Source organism: Notamacropus eugenii, chromosome 5 (assembly GCF_028372415.1).
Source record: "Notamacropus eugenii isolate mMacEug1 chromosome 5, mMacEug1.pri_v2, whole genome shotgun sequence".
NCBI classification, from domain to species: Eukaryota; Metazoa; Chordata; class Mammalia; order Diprotodontia; family Macropodidae; genus Notamacropus; species Notamacropus eugenii.
In genome coordinates this window covers 227,803,186-227,823,709 of record NC_092876.1, presented here as the reverse complement: position 1 = coordinate 227,823,709, position 20,524 = coordinate 227,803,186, and the positions used below count along the sequence as shown (strand labels likewise).

Sequence of the window (20,524 nt, the reverse complement as noted above, 5' to 3'; positions counted from 1 at the left end):
CTATATACACATCAAGCTAGAATACCATAGAGTAGCTGCAGCATTGGAAGAAAAATGGTAGCTGGAATGCCAAGAAATTCACAGGAGACAAAAAAAAAAAAGAGCCAGTAAAAGTCATGTCCTTAAATGCTCATACTCAAATATATGAAGCTAAGTCAACAAGCAAGATGAAGGAAATACACTAGACATTATAAACTAGAGGCACTAGTACAGGGCAAATTTGACCTCCTAGATATCACTGAGATTTGATGGGATGAGATAAAGGATTGAAATGTGACTCTTAACGGGCATCTTTTATTCAAAAGAAAATGAAGAAAAGTTGGGTTCAGCAGAGTTGTTTAATATATTAACAAAGTCTATTCATGTGAAGAAATTCAGGAACCAGATGGGGAAGCATAGCGTAGAATATTTGTCTAAAGATCAGTGCAGGAAGGAACATGACCCCTCTTCCTCCTCTATAGGATATTGCAGTCCACCTAGATAGAATGAGAAAATAGATGTAGAGTTTGAGGAACAAATCACAAATCAGACACAGAGGCATGATATAGTAGTGATGAGGCATTTCAGTTTGACCCATAAATGCTCTTCTCTCTTTGTCTCTGTCTCTTGTCTCTGTCTCTGTCTCTCACACACACATACATCTCTTATCTCTCTCTGCTCTCTCCTCTCTTCTCCTCTCTTTTATCTCTCTTTTCCCTCTCCTCTTTCACTCCCTCACCCCAAAAGCAGAGCATTAGGCATTTTGTTACTTACCTTAATGATAATTTCATACCTCAGAACAAGGGAGAAATGCTCTGTCAGAGCTGATTCTCATTAATAGGAAGAAACAAATTGCTGAGGTAGAAACAATGAGGATTTTTGGGGGAAATAGTGATTATCTCTCAGAATATGGTGGAGAAAAAGAGAAAAAATGTGCATTGTCTGACATACATCACAGAATTTAGCAGAACAGATTTCAAAGGGTTCACAACATAGGTACTATACTATGAGTTAATGTGGATACATAGATGCATATGAGGCAATATTTGTAAGGCACTTAGAATGGTGTCTGACACATAGTAGATGCTTAGTAATGCTTATTTCATCCCCCAAACTTTAATTTTGAAAGATATTTACTGAATATGGTAGCAAGCTTAGGTAAAATATGATGGAATATAAAAGCTTAGCACAGACCAGTAAAAATACTGTCCAGAGTGCTGAAATTCAGAATGAGTTGAGGTTGGTTAGAGTGCTAAGAACAAAAATATATGGTTGTTGGACATTTTTAAGATCAAAAGAGAGAATATCTGTAAAGCATTTTGTAAAACTCATAGCATTACTTAAATGCTAGGTATGATAATGATAATGATGAAGATGATAGCAACAATGACCATGTTATATTGGAGAAAGAGCGATAAACAAAGAAGACATAGAGACATTGCTTGGAGTGGATGGAATGATTATAACTGATAGCAAAGAGGAGGAAGAGATGCCCAATTCTTTTTTTTTCTCTTCCTTTTGCCTGAGAAAACAAACTTTGCATTGGAAATTCCAAAAAAAAATTCTTGGCAGGAATTTGATGAGCAAGATAAGTTAAGAAACTGCAAGAGAGATTACATAACTACTTTTGATGAATGCAAGCCACTTGGCTCAGGTGAACTGAATCCTTGAGTACTGAAAATTGACACTGCTGAGTTATTTTAATGTTGTTTGAGAACAGAAGTACCATAGGAGTAGAAAAGGTTTAGGTTCTGTGGATCTCCAAGTACTCTATTTAGAGAACAATTTTATTCACACATATATGTCTGGACTCTCCCATTACTTGCAGTGCAAGTAACCTACAATAGGATGTGCCATGATACCTTATTGCGCAACCTGTTCTGAGAGACAGTCGAGCCCTACCCCATATTCTGTTATGAAGAAATCTCTATCCTGAAACTGGGTAAAAGGATGATTGCACCAGATCAGCCGTGAGCCCTAGCAACAGGGACCTTGACCAATCAACTTTTGCCTAGTCCCACATACTCCACATAGTCTCCAAGCTCCCTAAAACCTTTATTAACCTGTGTACTGTTGATTCAGGGAGCTTTTTACCTCTTTTGGTAAGACTCCCATTCTGCAGTGAACTCAATAAATGCTAGTTGGTCCAAGTTATGTTCCTTTTCCAATCTATACTTACAATTACCATCATTGATAGGTTATTATGAAGGAGGGAAGAGGAGAAAGAGAGGAAAGCAAATCATGCTATCAGGACATTGCTTCAGAAAAATCATCTTAGCAGCTAAATTGAGGATGGATGGGAATGAAGAGAGACTTGAGACAGGAAGACCAGTGTTAGAAGGCTATTGTGGTAAGGTAGGCTAGAGTCAATTAAAGCCTTAACTAGGGTGGCAGCTGTGAGAGTTGAGGAAAGAGAACTTAAATAAGAGATATTCTGAAGGTGGAAATGACAATTTGGCCAAAAAATACATATATAGGGTGAGTTGGAGTAAAGTCAAGTATGACACCAAGGTTGTGTAATCCAGGTCCCCAAGACCATTGCCATGGGTCTCTTTCCTCATTAATAGACATCAATTCCCATGTCTATGTAAGCAGTAGGGTGGATTTGGAGAGGACAGGAGAGAAGACAGAGGAGAGGAGAGGAGAGGAGAGGAGAGGAGAGGAGAGGAGAGGAGAGGAGAGGAGAGGAGAGGAGAGGAGAGGAGAGGAAAGGGGAGGGGAGGGGAGGAGAGAAGAGGAGAGGGGAGGAGAATCTCTTCAGGTTTCTTTAGTCTCTTCAGGATAGGCAGTCCCTTCAGGTACTAATAACTTCCAGTTTCAAGAGAGAATACACAATGCCAACCCTACTTCAAGTTGCTGAATGGAGAATAAGATTCAGAGAAGCTAACAAGAGAGGAACTAGCAGTCTCCATCACTTTTGTATCTCCACCTTGCTATACTAGAGACTTTGGGGAATTTCCCCTTGAGTGAAATGTGGTACTCTCTTGTTTGAGTTGCTGCCTCACTTCCAATGGGAGAGTTCCTTCACTCTGAATTGTCTGGTATATAATCTCTTATGTATACTTTCTCTGATTTCTGTTTTGCTCTCAATTTGGACAAATGTATTTCTTTATTACTTTCTCTGTGTGTTCATCGTGGAACTGGCATTTTGGGGGGAGGGAGTCAAACTTTGAATATAAAATTTAGGGCTCTCCTTTCCCTTATTAATGAATAGTGATCAAAAGGTTAGACTAATAAGATTTAAGAACAAATTCTAGCCCAGTACTCCCAATTTCTGAAGATCCAACCTCCTGCTTCCCTTCCTGAAAAGAAATAAAATCTCCCTTCAAAAAGAGTAGAAGGAGAAAAGCTGGTGTTTATTCTGCATCCTTTTGATCCATACAACAGCAACTTCAATATTACTGGTTTGACAATGATCACTATAGTTATAGAGCTAGGTGACCGGGAAGATGGTGGTAACATCAACAGAAATAAAGAAGTTGAAAATAGGGGGTGATTTAGGGGAAAGATAATGGTTTTTAATTTGAATATTTGAAAACTGAGATGTTTATAAGATATTGAGTTCTATTTGTCAAAAAGGCAGTGGGTGATGTAGGACTGGAACTCAGGAGAGACACTAGCGATAGATGTACAGAGCTTTGAATCATCAACATAGAGATGATGACTGGACTCACAAGAGCTAATAAGGTCACCCAGTAAGAGTACAGAGAGAAAAGAAAGGAAAAAGCTAAGACAGGATTTTAAGAGATACCTATGGTTAAGAGATTTGCCATGGATGAAGAACCAGCAGGTGGAACTGAACAGAAATGGTCAGATATGAGGAGAAACTAAGAGAAAGTAGTGTCCCCAAAAAAATAGAAGGGAAGGGAGTATACAGGAAAAGTTGGTGATCAACAATATTACAGTCTGCAGTTGTCAAAAAGGATAAGAATTGAGAAAAGCCCATTTTATTTAATAATTAAGAGTATAACTGATAAGTTTTGAGAGGGCAGTTTCAATAAATTAGTAAGATCAGAAGTCAGATTGCAGAAGATTTTAAAAGGATTGATAGGATAAAAGGTAGAAGCAGAGGATGAAATAACTTTCTTGAAGAGTTTACCTATCAAAGAGAGCAGGTAGAAGATAGTTAATGGAGGCAATCAGATTAAGTGACTCTTTGTTTTTGTGGATGGAGGTGACATAGATGCATTTTTAAGGAGCAGGAAAGGTACCTACCACTGGAGAGATAGGGTTGGAAAATAAAAAAAAAAAACTAGGGGTGATTGTGAAGGCAATTTGCTGGAGAAGAATATCTATTAAGTTTGCAGATGATATATAAGTGGGAGGGATGGCTGCTTATGCAATATATGATAAAGGTAAGATTTATAAAGATTTTAAAAGATCTTGACGAACTTCTTGGAAAACTGGAAAGCAGTTTGTCAGAAACTAGGTATAGGTCATCATCTTATACCTTATATCCAAGATAAGATGAAAATGCATGTATGTATATACATTTATAAATATACATATATGTAATTATATTATATAAAAACACTATATAAATTTTCTATTAATTAATAATTACTCTTAATTAGCATGATATCGATGTGTCACTTGGACTGGAAGTACATTGGCTACTGATGGCCCAATCTTACTACTAGTCAATGTGGTGACTTTGAACTATTCCACATCCTATATGGATTGGTTGCTCCCTTCTTAGGCAATGTGGTATATACCCTCTCCCTATGCCAGAGGGCTCACCCTATTGATGCCAGACTTGAGTGATGCAGATGCCTGACTGGCTTGGCCCATGACAACTCAAAACTTCTGAGCTCAGAAGGTCCACCAGCCTCCTTGGTAACATGGAGTACAGGCAAATTGCACCACACCACACCCTAACCTATGTCACCCATATTTTTCAGGAGCAATATTTTCTCACCGCACCTAATCATCTTATTCTTATGAAGTAGATATTTTGAACCCAAATGTAAAACATCATGATTTTTTTTCTATTAAATTTCTTATGAGATTCAGTATAATTTTTTCTTTGCCTCATTAAAGGGGCCATCCCATGATTACTTCTTAAACAGGCCTATTTACTGAATGAGCTTTACCTTACCCTAAGTGAGTACCTGAATAGACCTTGGCCTAAAGGGGCCAAGGTCTCCCATTGCATCCTGGGTCATCTCCACTCATCCTGATGAATATCTGGTCACTGGATTCAGATGGCTCAGAAGGAGAAATAAGGCTGGTGACCTGCACAGCCCTCTCTCACTCAAAAGAAAGTCAAGTGCAAGTCTTGCCATCATTTCTCTGATGGCATGGTCTTCTTCAGCAACGAAGGATGAACACAATACATACATGCATATGTGCATATATATGTATATTCATACTTATATAGACACATACATAATTAGATTTATAGTGGACTGCAAGACCAATATCAGTCAATATTATGACCTGGAAGTCAACAGAAGTAGTGCTATTCTGACCTGCCCTTAAGGCAGGATGGCTTGGTAAAAGCTAGTGGTCTAGATTTCAGAAATAAGGAGGTAACAATCCTGCTGTATTTTATCCTACTTAGACTTCATTTGGTTTACTGCGTTCTCTTCTGGGTGCCATAGGTTAGGGAAGAAATTGATAAAATCAAGAATTTCCAAAGGAGAGCAACCTGATTGATGAAAGCACCTGACTTCATGGAATATGAAACTCCTGTCAAGGAACTGGTTTGTTAAGCACAGAATAGAGAAGACAGAGGTCTAGGGAACACAGTGAGGATCAGGCGCAGGACTTGTCAGGTATTTGAAAGACTACTCTGTGGAAAGGATATTAGAGTTTTTTCGTTTCCAAAGAAGGAAACTAGATGGATTAGGTAGAAGCTGGAAAGAGCCTGACTGAAGCTTGACATCAGGAATATCTTCTTACCAATGAGATCTATGCAAAACCACAGTGTCCTACTGCCAGAGAAAGTGTTCTTGCTTCACAGGAAGATTTAAAGGAAATAATGAGTGACCACTTGCAGGTATATTTAAGGGGGATTCTGTTTTGGCCTGTGAATTGGACTAGATGGATACAGTTGTCCCCTCTAACGGAAAATCTGTGACTATGATTCTATGACATATGATACACGTTTGTTTTTTTTTTCATTTCTCTCAACGTAATCAATAGAAAGTCAGAGTTCTTTAGATAGCAAAATTTTGTCCTAGAAAGTGTCCTCTATTTCCTTTCCTTTTCACATGTGCTTTTAATCTTTCCCCTTTTCTTATTTTTCTTTTCTACTCTTCTTTCTAAAGAAAGCTATTGGCAATGTATTTGAGCCTGAGAGCCAGCAGGAATTCTATTGGTTTCCCAGAAGTCAGGGCCTTTCCTATATGAGTTAAGAAAAAGAAATCAATTCAGAAAAAAAATGCTTCCTTATCCTTTGTTCCATTCCATTCATATATCCTCAGAACAAGGCTTTTTAAAAAAATATTTTAAGAGCCATTCATAGTAGACAATACCTTTCCACTCTTCTATTTAACCAATCCAACTTTTCTTGACTTTTTTCAGATCCAATTTTCTCTTTTCCTATAGATATAGCATGTCTCAGACACACGAAGTAATAAAAGTGTTGTAAAATTAGTATTATAATATATCAATGCTAAGTGAAATGAAATAATGCCTAACCTATACAGGCTTAACTTTATTGTTTATATGGTAACCATTTACCCACTCACTGGGTAAGATTTCTGGAACAAAATTGTTCTCATAGATCATAAGTTCTGGCTGAACTTTTGACCTTACAAGTGGAATGGCAGATACTTAATCAAATCAGAAGATGCTATTTATTTATTTATTTAGATCACATAAGGTATATATCGTTGACAGTCATCATCATTGCTAGAATTTTTCTTTCATTTGAAAAAAAGTAACTTGGTCCAATTTGACTCTGTACCATTTTTATTAATAACAGTTGAAACCCAAACATCATTACTATAACAAATAGTAATCATGTATATATTAGCAAAACGCTTTTAGCTCCCTCATAGCAAGTATATTGTATACACTTATGTGTATGAGTATATACATTGCAGTACTTTTGATAAAGCTAAATTATCTGACACTCAAAAGTCCATCTCTAACACTATTATCTCCTTAGTGATAACTATATTTTGACGAATCAATCATGAAAGACTGCAATGTCACGAGTTATGAGCAATGCAAAAGGCAATGGAATATCATCTTAGTATTATATGTTGATAATCATGATTTGCATGCAAATCTGACACTCAAAAGATCATCAACATAAAGGATAATCAAAAAAGAGGAAGAATAGTCATTTTATATGGACAAGTGAACTGTTACATTGGTATTATATGGAATGGTGTGATATGGACAAGATCTGTGATTTCATTGATCTAGTGGAGAAAATGTCTTCTATTAATGAAGAGCACTTGCTCTTCATTTATAGTCTTAGAAAGTTATCAGAAGGTACTAAGAGCTTAAATGACTTTCCTGGGGTCACCTAGCCAATGTGTAAAAAAGGATTTGAATAAAGATCCTCTGGACCCTAAGACCATCTCTCTGTCCACTCTTAGGCCTTTAAAGCTACATTAGTACTCTTGTGATAGTAAAAGAACAACAGAATGACCTTCATTTTGCTAAGATGAGCCTCTGAAAACATTACAGAAGGACTGGCATGAGAAATCTTGGACAGGTTCTAATCCACATCAATGGTGGGAGTATTAACATTAATGAGATCACAGGATCATTTAAATAGATGTTAATAAGATATCCATTACATCTTGTGAATACAATTAGAATTATTTCTCAAAACTCCTATAGACATAGATGAGTATTCCTTCCCATACACTACAGAAAAAAGAACTGGGTGAATGGGTCAATTGCGGAGTTAGAATTAGTCACCTCTCTTTCCTAATCTCCTGACACATTTATTGGAAGTCCAAAGTTCTCCTTCTAATGTAAGTAGGGTTTATTTTTCAGGTAAAAAATAATAAAAGTTGCCCAAGAATAAAGTTCTGGAAGTTACGATGAATGTTCTCTTCTAATGACCATAGTCCTCCAAACTACCAGGGCCATAGTATGGTGATAAAGGGGGCACTAGGAAATGTGAAACAATGAAAAAATTGAGAGAAGAAAGGAGGGAGGGAGGGAGAAGGAAGAGGGAAAGGAGAGGAAGAGAGAGAGACAGAGAAAGAAGGAAAAGAAAATGGGGGGAGAGGGGCAGAGTACAGTTATTTGTCAGCTCAACAAATCAAGCATTTACAGACTGCTTACTATATGCCATGTTCTGTGCTAAGTGCAGAGGATTCAGTGAAAGGCAAAAACCACTCCCTGCCCTAAAGAACTTACATTCTAATCAGAAACAGCATACAAACAATTACACCTAATTTAACATCTCTCTCTTCTTGTTTCTTATATTTTCCACAATGTTGAATACTCATTCTGTTTTATATGTGACTGAGTACCAAGTAAGAAGTGTGGGTAATGACTTGTTTTACCTAAAGATTTATGTTACACTATCAATTTTTTTCCTAAAAAAAAAAAGACATAAATCAAACTCTCTGCATAAAATGATTATCTCCTATAGGTAAGTATCATTAAAGACTTCCAGAACTTTCTTTATAGTGACTGCCTATGGCAAACTGAAAATGTATACATTCTGTGGAGTTCCTCAAGTCCCTCTGGGCAGTTAACCACTTAAACTGTCAATGAGGTATAAGTCTTTTATGAATGGGGCTTCTGAATGTCAACTCACTGGGGGATCCTAAGTGCTTAAAACTTGACCAGACCAGAAAACATGCTGACCCATCCCAGAGATCTACCAGGGGACCCATGATGCTGAACTAGTGCAGAATTGTTTAGCTAAGGCCCAGGGGGCAAGCTCAGCCTTCCCAGAAAGCTAGGTATTTCTTTGCTGAGAACCCTCCCTCTTGAAGTTTTATTAAAATGGTTAAAATTCTTGGCAGGGATTGCCCTACACATTTTGCTGATTCCACTCCTTAGTGTTCTGAAATGCACCTGCTTTCATTGGATAAGATCACGATGAGAGAAAAGAGAAGCCACCTGGAAACTTTCCTTTCCTGGGCTTCCTGACAATTTTTATGTCCATCTGCACTTCAATCCTAGATCATAAATATCAAACTATGTTAAGTTGCACCCAGCTGGAAAATATATACTTTATGAGAAGGATGACATTATTTAACAGCACCATGTTCATAGAGTTGTAGGTCCCCTGGGACTAATAAACTTGAACCCTATGCCATAACTAGTGTTACTTTATTATAGAACTTGTCTTCCTTAGGAAGTTTCTTCACTGTTTTTGATTTATTGAGAACTTCATAAAAAAAAGTCTTCCCCTCTGAACATCATCATGACTTTTCAAAATAATTTCTAAGTGAAAAATTATAGCCTTCAATGACTATTTAAAGAAATCTTGATTATGTAATTACTAGCTCATCAACATAGGACCCAATTTAGCTTAAAGATGAAAAGGGGAGAGTTTTTAGACACTAACAATCTCCAATGTATCATTCAGACTCTGAGACATGGAATTTATCTTCAGGAAAAGTGACTGGGGAAAGGTAACTGCTAATGAATGCAGATTTTAAGTCTGTCCCTCAGAGTATGGCATAATATGTATTTAAAATTCATAAAATTGTTACAATAATAAGTCAAAACAATTTACATACAGATAGCTTCTTTCTCCCAATCTTTACTGTTTACTCCATTTCCATAGTAAGCTAGCCCTCTCTTATTAACAACAGTGGTGAGTTTTTTCCAGTGGTTTTCTTGTATATATATTCAACTAAGAAAAATTAATTTCTGGGAGATTTAGTTGAATCTATAGGGGTTTATTAAATATCCACTATGATGGAAAAGAAAATTAGATAGCAGGTAATGTTGATTACATCTACATTTGTATTAGGGTGAAAAAGACTTAGACTTCTATTTACTGGTTTTCCAGTTGCCTTTGGCTCTACAATGGTTGAGGACATTGTGTGAAACCTAATAGTATTGAATACAGAAGAGGCACTGAAAGCTTTTTTGACAAATTGATAATCCCCACCTTACAAAACAACAGCACAAAATTCCAGACATAGAAAGGGCCTCAGTGATTATTTACTTCAACATCCACATTTTATAAACAAAGAAAGTGAAGTCCAGGAAAATGATTTCCCCAGGGTCACCACTGGGTTTACAGCAAAGAACCATAGATGCCTCACAACAAAGTGTAGGGAAGAATGAACAGAAGGCTGAAGACAGGATAGTAGCCTTGAGCACCCCAATTCCTTCTATCCAGCTCAAAGTAATTTAACCCATATAGCTAGCCAATCAAGATAATTTTGCTAATTGCACATTAGAACGGAAATTTATGCTTGGGGTAATTAACCAGATAATTGCCAGGAACAGGATGAGAAATTACTGAAAAGCATGTATGGGAGTCCTAAGGCAGTAACTATGTTACACAGCATACCCATTTTTTCTAGGACTTTTTATTTTTTCTGAATCTTAAATGCCTCATTAATGTCATAGTCTGTTGCTTCATCTGCTACACAATTCCTATTTTCAGCTGCTATGGTTTTAAGAGGGTTTTTTTTAGGTTTTCTGGATTTTTTTTTCCAACTTGACCAGATGATCACTTAGGGCTCTTTCTTTTGGTCTGGAATTTTGTGATATTACTTTAGAAGTTTGAGAATGTTCAATCTGTCAAAAATTCTTGCATTTATCTCTGTCTAGCACCCTACTAGACAATTCACAAGGACCTCAAACTCAAGGCAATTGGAATGCCAGTAAGCAGAAATTTGAATCTTTACCTAATCCATATTTTCTGTTGCCTAAATCCCTACCTAGCTCATTCTCACTGACTTCAAGTTATTGACCAAAATTCATTCTTAATTCAAACAACATCTTAATAAAACCTTTTATTGATCAAAGTTCTTCTTAAATCAAACATTAAGCCTTTGTGACTTGAGGAAACTATGGCACAAGGAGTAAATTAAAAACGACCCGTAAGCCTATGAAGTAAGAAGAGGAACATTATGGGGAAAAAAGTAAGCAACTGATTTCCATTTCAGTCAGAGATAGAAAAGAAATACAGTATTGCATGAAGAGGGATTTATTTTCTCTCTAATTAAAATGTCTTTATTTCAAGAAAAAATAAAGAAACATTTGAAGTATATCAGGAGTAGAAGCTATGGAGGCCTTTTTCACTAGAGAACACTAAAGATTTGGCTAGAATGTGCCAAAACAATAAGTTGGAAAGTTTTGTTTTATTTTTTTAAAATCACTTGTTTGGTTCACACGACACAAGTTGTTTTGCCACTGCGCAGTTATAACCAAAGAACAGACAGATCACTAGGGACTATCAATCTGAGGTGACTTTGGTACAGACATTTCAATTGGTAGTGGGATGGACAAGATAATGTCTAGACTAAATGAATTAACTGACTCTCCTGGCCCTCTGATTCTGTGTAGGTTTGCTGAGAATAGGCTTATATGGGATTTCAATCTTTTTCAAACTGTCAGCCCTTCATATTACTCTGACTCTGGGAAATCATCCATAACCCCTTCTCTAAGTTCTCTTGTGAGCTTTTCCAGACAGCAATCATTGAATATCAAACATTACGGGTGACTGCATCATGGATTCCTGTGTCTACTTGCAACCTATTGAGGTGGAAAAGTCTCCTGGAAAATAAAAAGCATATCCCAATTCTAGTGTCTAGAATCAGTGCTAAATTGTCAAGTGCCAGTGATAAGCCAAGTGCAATAAAAAGTCAAGTGAGGCTTAAAGGTGGTTTAGCCATTACAAAAAAAATGCTGGTTTATGAAAAAAAATCAATTGGGTTATTGTGTTGCATCAAAGAAAGAATTCTGTCTGATCAGTCATTATAAATTTACCCATAATCCCATCTCTCTTATTTTGGAAATCTCTCAGTTTTATTGTGTCATTCTCTTTTTGTCTGGTAATCATATCATAGTAGGATCATGAATAGCAACAGATTGAAAGATTAACTTGCCCAAAAATTGAGGCCAGGCACAGGTGTATCCTGCACCTGGAGAGGGCCTAGAAATTGGTACTAAAGATGGATTTGGACTTAGAAGGTAGGTTAGTGTTCAGGAATTAGGAAATAAACAGGTCAAGACCAAACAGTAAATCAGAAGTCATAGAAATCAAGTTGCCTTCATGCGAGCATTGCCTTACGAAGGGAAGCATAACAAAGTCCATAACTGACTGGGGGACTTTGAAACTAAGGCTATTTGTTTTCCTTCTCAACCATGAAGCCTCTTTTTATGATTAGGGCATGATTCCATTAGTGCCATAGCAAATGCAGGGCCTATGGGTGGCAATAAATGAGCCATATCGGGTACAGTTACACTTATAGGGAATATACTCCCTACAACAAGGGTAGGGAGTATTGAGCCAGAGCTAAGAGCAAATGTTGACAGCATAGAAATGAAGGAAGAATGAGGAGGCAAGTTGGTACCATACCCTAACACAGGCCCCTCAGGAAGATTGGCTAGATAGGGTTTGCTCCAATCACTCTAGTTGAGAAATCCGAAGATCTGATGATATCCTATGAGCTCACTATAATGTTCTGGGACATACTATTGACATGTCTTGACTTAGGTTTTGCAGAGTTCCTGTTTTCTACCTTGGCTGTCCACTCTGGTTTTCCTCTCACTTTGCTCTTCCCGTATGGGTAGTGGTTTGGATCTATGGTACCTAGCTCCAAGAGCCCCCAAGTTATGGGCAGAGAATGAGTGGACAAGTAGTGAGTCAAATGCCAGGTAAGTATATGAGAAGACATAAAACTGAAGGATAAAACAAGGTAGTTAGGCTCAATCATGAGCTCTATAAGAAATGAAGGCAATCCATAGGAAATGAAGGACATGGCAATATGTTTAGAACATATCTGAGGCACTATTATTATTTAAATTTATTTATTTAAGTTTTCAACATTCATTTCCACAAAATTTTGGGTTCCAAATTTTCTCCCCATTTCTCCCCTCCCCCCACCCCAAAACACCAAGTATTCTAATTACCCCATCACCAATCTACCCTCCCTTCTAACATCCCTCTCTTCCCTTATCCCCATCTTCTCTTTTGTCCTGTGGGGCAAGATAACTTTCTTTACCCCATTACCTGTATTTCTCATTTCCTAGTTGTATGCAAGAACAATACTCAACAGTTGTTCCTAAAACTTTGAGTTCCAACTTCTCTTCCTCCCTCCCTCTCCACCCATCCCCTTTGGGAAGGCAAGCAATCCAATATAGGCCATATCTGTGTAGTTTTGCAAATGACTTACATAATAGTTCTGTTGTATAAGACTAACTATATTTCCCTCCATCCTATTCTGCCCCCCATTTCTTCTGCTTTCTCTTTTGACCCTGTCCCTCCCCAAGAATGTTGACTTCTAATTGCTCCCTCCTCCCATTGCCCTCCCTTCCATCATCTTTCCCACCCTGATTATCCCCTTCTCCCCCACTTTCCTGTATTGTAAGATCGGTTTTCATACCAAAATGAGTGTGCATTTTATTCCTTCCTTTAGTCGAATGTGATGAGAGTAAGCTTCCTGTTTTTTCTCTCACCTCCCTCCTTTTTCCTTCCACTGAAGTCTTTTACTTGCCTCTTTTATGAGAGATGATCTGCCCCATTCCATTTCTCCCTTTCTTCTCCCAATATATTTCTCTCTCACCCCTTAATTTCATTTTTTTAAGATATGATCCCATTCTATTCAATTCACCCTGTGCTGTGTGTGTGTGTGTGTGTGTGTGTGTGTGTGTAATCCCACCAACTACCCAGATACTGAAAAAAGTTTCAAGAGTTAAAAATATTGTCTTTCCATGTAGAGATGTAAACAGTTCAACTTTAGTAAGTCCTTTATGACTTCTCTTTGCTGTTTACCTTTTCATGCTTCTCTTCATTCTTGTGTTTGAAAGTCAAATTTTCTTTTCAGTTCTGGTCTTTTCATCAAGAATGCTTCAAAGTCCTCTATTTCATTAAAAGACCATTTTTTCCCCTGAAGTGTTATACTCAGTTTTGCTGGGTAGGTGATTCTTGGTTTTAGTCCTAGTTCCTTTGATTTCTGGAATATCATATTCCATGCCCTTCAATCCCTTAATGTAGAAGCTGCTAGATCTTGTGTTATCCTGATTGTATTTCCAAAATACTTGAATTGTTTCTAGCTGCTTGCAATATTTTCTCCTTGACCTGGGAACTCTGGAATTTGGCCATAATGTTCCTAGGAGTTTGTTTTTTTGGATCTCTTTCAGGAGGTGATTGGTGGATTCTTTCAATATTTATTTTGCCCCTTGGTTCTAAAATATCAGGGCAATTTTCCTTGATAATTTCATGGAAGGTGATATCTTGGCTCTTTTTTTGATCATGGCTTTCAGGTAGTCCCATACTTTTTAAATTGTCTCTCCTGGATCTATTTTCCAGGTCAGTTGTTTTTCCAATGAGATATTTCACATTATCTTCCATTTTTTCACTCTTTTAGTTTTGTTTTGTGATTCCTTGGTTTCTCATAAAGTCATTAGCCTCCATCTGTTCCAGTCTAATTTTTAAAGAACTATTTTCTTCAGTGAGCTTTTGAACCTTTTTCCATTTGACTAATTCTGATTTTTAAAGCATTCTTTTCCTCATTGGCTTTTTGGACTTCTTTTGCCAATTGAGTAAGCCTATTTTTAAAGGTGTTATTTTCTTAAGCACTTTTTTGGGTCTCCCTTAGCAAGGGTCAAAACCTTTTCATGCTTTTCTTATATCTCTCTCATTTCTTTTCCCAATTTTTCCTCCACCTCTCTTACTTGATTTTCAGAATCCTTTTTGAGCTCTTCCATGGCCTGAGCCCATTGAATATTTATTTTGGATGTTTGGGATACAGCCTTGACTTTTATGTCTTTCCCTGATGGTAAGCACTGTTCTTCCTCATCTGAAAGGATGGGAGAAGATATCTGTTCACCAAGAAAGTAACCTTGTATAGTCTTATTGTTTTTCCCCTTTTAGGGTATTTTACTAAGCAGGTACTTGACTTTTGGGTCCTTTGCCAAGAGTAGGGTATACCCTGGGGAGCTGTAAGATCTCAGTTCCTCCAAGGTGGCACAATCATGGGTGTATACTGGTCTGGGCACACTGATTTTTGTGCCCAGAATCTTAGAAGTTTCCTCTCCACAGCCACCTGGCCTCCAGTTCCGCCAAGCCAGCATGGATGGGGGTGGGCGGGGGAGGGGGGGGGAGGGGGGGAGGGGGAGGTGAGATTCAGTTAAGCTGTGGGGGCAGGGCCGCCATTCAGTGTGAGATAAAGACCAACTCCCTCAGGGCCTCTACACAGGGCTGAGGTAATAATTAGCTCTTCAGTGCCCCCAGGGGCTTTTTGATCCAACAATGGAAGTGGACTGCTGTAAGGGCTTCCTGGGAACTGCTGCTGCCCACCTCATGTGACCTCTGTGGCCGCTTCCTGAGGCCTGAGCTATGGGAAGGTCCTTCTCCCTTCCTGGCCAGCTGAAAAAACCCTGTCACTGACCTTTGGCACCTGTGGGTTGAGGGACTGCGAATGCTGCTACTGCTACTGGAGACTCTGCCCCAAGGTGTCCTCCTCTCAGAGCTGTGCCGTGCTGCACAGCCAAGGCTGGGCTGGGCTCTGCTCCACCTCCCCTGCAACAGACATTTCCTGTGGGCCTTTCAGGTCACCCTGGGCTGGAAATTTCTTCCATTCTCTTGTTCTCCACTTCTGCTGCTCCAGAATCTGTTGAGAGTCCCTCTCTACAGGTATTTTATGGGCTGTGTGGGGAGAGCCTGCATATGTGTGTCTTTCTACTCCACCATCTTGGCTCTGCCCAGCCCTGAGGCACTATTATTGATACACAAAGTAAGACAACCCTCTGTCTCAGCAAGGGAACTCTTTTGACTCTTCCTATTACCCTAGAAACCAATCCCAAGCAAAGGTAGGTTAGGAATTATTCAAGTAAAAAAAGCATCTGGATGGAATGAGACATGTGCAGACAAAGAGGAGGCAAATCTAGGCAGTTTTTTTATAGTGTTATAAAATAATAATCAATTGTGATTGAGCCTAACCAAGCCTAAAGTGTTGTGAATAGTACCTGTTAATGCCTCTGGTTGCCTCTGTCTTTTTTTTTTTTTCCTCAATATTCTCTGGCTAAGCAGTTCTCTATCTCCTGCTGCTTATTTCTCCCTAAAGGTCTGACAGTTGAAATCACATATTTCTTGCCTTTTTCTTACAACAGATGTATTCACAGCTCTCCAAGTTTTAACTCTACTTAAGAGTTAGCTAAGGCTTACACCTTTCCACAGTTATCCCCTCACTGAGGATTAAGAAAAATGCTTCTTCCTAAAGCCAAAATCAAAGCTACTATCTTAATAAAACAAACAAATAAATTTTTAAAAAATGGTAGCAAAAACCAAAGTTCAAAATTTGGAGGGATTTCTTTTTATTTTTTTGGCCCCAGAAATTTCAGAACTATTTACTAAATTTGAATACAGGAACTCATGTTTTTATCAAACACTATCTTTTTTACCATAAAACATTGTAGTATCCATTTAACTTAATGATGATACTAACAAGTTGATATGTAGGAAAACTCAGGTTAATCTATATACTAACATACATACTTCGTTTCAATCACATGAGATATTCTTTAATATAACACAATATCATAGATTGTTTTCCATAGACATTCACTGGATTAAAACTAATGATGAGAGCAGGAAGCTATGCCCAAATAATCACAACCATCATCCTCTTCCTCATCCTCAAAACACTTTTATATAGAACACCATAATATTAGGATGGTGAAGTAGGTGGTATAAGTAACATTGTCCCATTTTACAGATATGGAAAATGACACTCAATGACTTAAGCAACTTGCCCTCAGGCACGCAACTAGTCTGTGGCAAAGCCAGGCCTTGAATTTAAGTCTTCTGACTCTAAATTCAGTGCTGTTTCCATGACTATACCTCAGTCATCCCTAGTTCACATAGATAACCAAACTGCTTTGGCCAAGGTCCAGAAAAATTATTTGCGTAAAAATATGTTCAACCATGGAGTAATTCAGTTAGTTCCCCATATAGAGAACTATATGGGGAAATAAAATTAATTATTTACAGGCAAATAAAATTATTTGTTTAGAAGAATATTCTCAAATTTTTGAAGTACACTTTAGTTCTTATTAAGTCAAACGGGCATTAAGGTCCCTCTTCCCTCCTTGTCTCTATAAACCCTTTGATATTATTGTTCAGTCATTCCTCTTTTTTTCCAGTTTCTGATGAAGAGAGCCTTTTCTTGCTAAAACCAACCCTTCTACTTGTACCCTAATTCCCATCCTATCATCCATCTATCTTATCCATCAAATATGACTGTAATCTCATGTATTCACTATAACCTTCAATCTTTATCTCTACAGTTTCCTTTCCTGATAGCTAAAAACAATTTCCTACTAGACATCTCAAAATGGATGTCCTATAAACATCCCATGCTCAACATGTCCAAAACAGAATTTAGTATCCTTTCTCAAAAACTCACCCTTCCAAACTTTCCCATTTCTGCTGAGGATACCACAATCTGTCCAATCACCCAGGTTCACAATTTCAGTGTCATCTTCAACTACTCACTCTCCCTCATCCCACATGTACATTCAGTTGCTAAATCTGGTTGTTTCTACATACACAATATTTCTCCCATCCATTTCCATCTTTTTGTGCCTGACAGAGGATTTCATATTTGATCTGAGACAAAGAGGAGCCACTAGGGTTTGAATTAATGATTAGACATGACATGACTGAAAATGTTGCAAATATAAAATTGACAGGCCAAAGCAATAGAGCAGATATGGAAGGTATGAGATGGTAACTGAGGAACTGGGAGGATGGTAGTTCCCCTAGGAAGGGGAAAGGGTTTAGGAGGAAAGATAAAGTTCTGTTTTGTGCAGGTTGAATTTAAGATGAATATTGGACATCCAGTTCTAGGTGTCTGAAAGGCAATAAGAGATTCAAGTTTGGAGGTCAGCAGAAAGGTTAGGGCTCAAGTAGATTTGAAATCATCAGCATAGAGATAATAATTAAATCCATGGAGGCTGATGAGATCACCAAATGAAGTAGTATAGAGGGTAAAAAGAAAAGGGCTCAGGACAGAACCCTGTGGGACAGCCATAGTTAGTGGGCACAATCTGGACGAGAATCTAGCAAAGGAGACTGAGAAGGAACAATCAGTAGGTAGGAGGAGAAACAGGAGAGAATTTTTTTTTTTAGAAAGCCAGTGGAGAAGAAAGTATTAAGGAGAAAAGGGTGATCAACAGCCTCAAAGTCTTCAGAACAGTTAAGAAATATGATGATGAAGAGAATGGTTTATATGGAATGATGTTGCCACAAGCTAGACTGTAGGGAGTTAAGAAGATATTGAGAGAAGAATTAGAGGCTTCTATTATCAATGGCCTTCTTAAGAGATCTGGAATGATAGCAGGGATGTAAAGACTTTTTTTTTTTAAAGATGAGGGAGAAATGGGTATATTTGTAGGTGGCAAGGAAGGATATAGTAGATAAGCAGAGATTCAAGATAAGTGAGAGAGTAAGGATGACAGTGAGGGTAATATGTTGGAAGAGACAGGATAGAAAGGGATCACCTGTGCAGGTAGATGGGTTTATTTTAGCAAGAAGTAGGGCCACTTCTTCATATGAGACAGCGGTAAGAAAAGAGAAGAGAATGGCAGAAGGCATCTGAAAGATAGGAAATGAGAAGGATGGGGAGAAAAGGGAGCTCTATCTATTGATCAATTCATCTTTCAGTCAATCTCTATTGAGTGCAAGGGAGGGATAGAAGTGGCGGGGAAGGTAAAGGCAGAGAGTAAGAGTGAGATCTACTTAGTACACCTGTGTCTTCCATGACTTCTAGAGAGGGAAGGTATTTAGTTATTTATCACCTGGAAAATATACCCCTGTGGCAAAGCCATATTTCAAACTCTGCCTTCCTTGATGCACACAGGTGTCTGACAGCTTATTACCAACTCTTTAGAAACATTCAGAAGAGTGTGAAAAAATAAAACTACTGGGGTGAAAGAATGATGTGAGAATTACATTGAACTGCCAACCAGACTGAAATTTGTAGGTTAGCAAAGCGCTTGATTATTGGTTAAATTCAGCAGAATTAAAAAACATTTTAAGACTCAGTTCAAGAACACAGAAGTAAGCACTTAGCCATCTTCAAGGCAAACATAAGCAGTATTTAATTGTGGAACAAAAGCACAACCTCAGGAGAAGCAGGTGAACTCCAGAGGCAACAAAACAAAGAGCAGAATTTAAGAAATTAGAAAACAGAGCTGGGGAAACAGGTAAGAGATTTTTTCCTGTAACTATTTAACAGGTCTTAAATTTGGAACCTGAGTTTGAATACATTTAATTTTTAAAGTGATTAGAGAAGTAAAACAAAAATGAATCTGGGTAAGTTGTTCATACTCTCCAAACCTCTGTAAAATAAGGTGGTTAGACGAGACGGCATCTAAGGTATCTTCTATTTCTGCAGTCCCTTAGTGATAGAGACATGGAATCCCTTCTTGTTTCACAAAGTGAACTCTTCTCCCCAAGACAAGTGCTTAGCACAGTATCTGTCACACAGTAATTACTTAACCCTTTGTTCTTTCTCCTCTCTTTCTTGTCCTTGTCCATATAAACAAGACAATTCTACCTTAACTCATTTTAAGGAGCTTAAGGGAGGTGTGCTGAGACAGGAAGTAAGAAAACATATTCAGGGCTCCAACTTCTCATAGCCATCAATAGGAAGGGACTAATAACCCCATCCAAGTTTCACAATGCTTAGGCATGTGTCTCTATATGTTAAATTTGCTGTGGTTAGGAGATAAGACAAAGCTGACTGAGAATAAGAAGGAGAAAAGCAGTCTTAGACTATGGGTTACACAGAGCTGTAACTAGGGTCAGTTGGGCTTAGTCCCAGGAAAGGAATTTGCCTCAGGTAGGAAATTTGCCTCAGGTAAGAAACATATAGAATCATTAAGAACATTCATTTTCCTCCAAGGAAGGAGGTAGGGATAAAGCCTATTGGTGGGGTTGCAGGGACTTGATAAGATAGTGAGAATTAACAGAAGGAGGCTCCCTCTGGGAGAACAATTTGACTATCTTGGGGTTCTTCACTCATTTACCAATTATGGTTCCTGTGATCTAAAATCGGGCCTGGTGTAAAACTCCATTTCTTTACCAAGCAGCAGCTTTAGCTACAACACACTGAGTACTTCCCATGCAAGCCAAGAGAAGGAATTAGGTTTGGAATGAAAGTGTCTGAGGTCCTCAGTCTTTAAACCTTGCTGGGACTAAGCCATGCCTGGGCACAGAGGAAGCTAGAAAAAGGAAGAAAAGGCTGCCCTAACTTCTAGTATCTGATTCTAATGATAGCTGGACCCTTCCACGTCCCTTTCCTCCCCATCCCCCATCTCCCAGGAGCAGAGACAGGAAAACACAATTTTGGAATGTAGGGTAACTTTCCAATGGATGGTGGCAACACTTGGGGAAACCATCATGAAATATTCTCTCAATTTAACT

General features: G+C 38.1%; 1 long non-coding RNA gene across 1 annotated transcript in view; it reads right to left on the bottom strand.

Moving 5' to 3' along the window:
- Positions 1–261: 261 nt before the first annotated feature.
- LOC140509103 (uncharacterized) overlaps positions 262–20,524 on the bottom strand; it is a 104,894-nt gene continuing 84,631 nt past the window's right edge. The window contains exon 4 of the long non-coding RNA XR_011968570.1: positions 262–476. This is a non-coding gene — a long non-coding RNA (uncharacterized lncRNA). The remainder of the gene's footprint in view (positions 477–20,524) is intronic.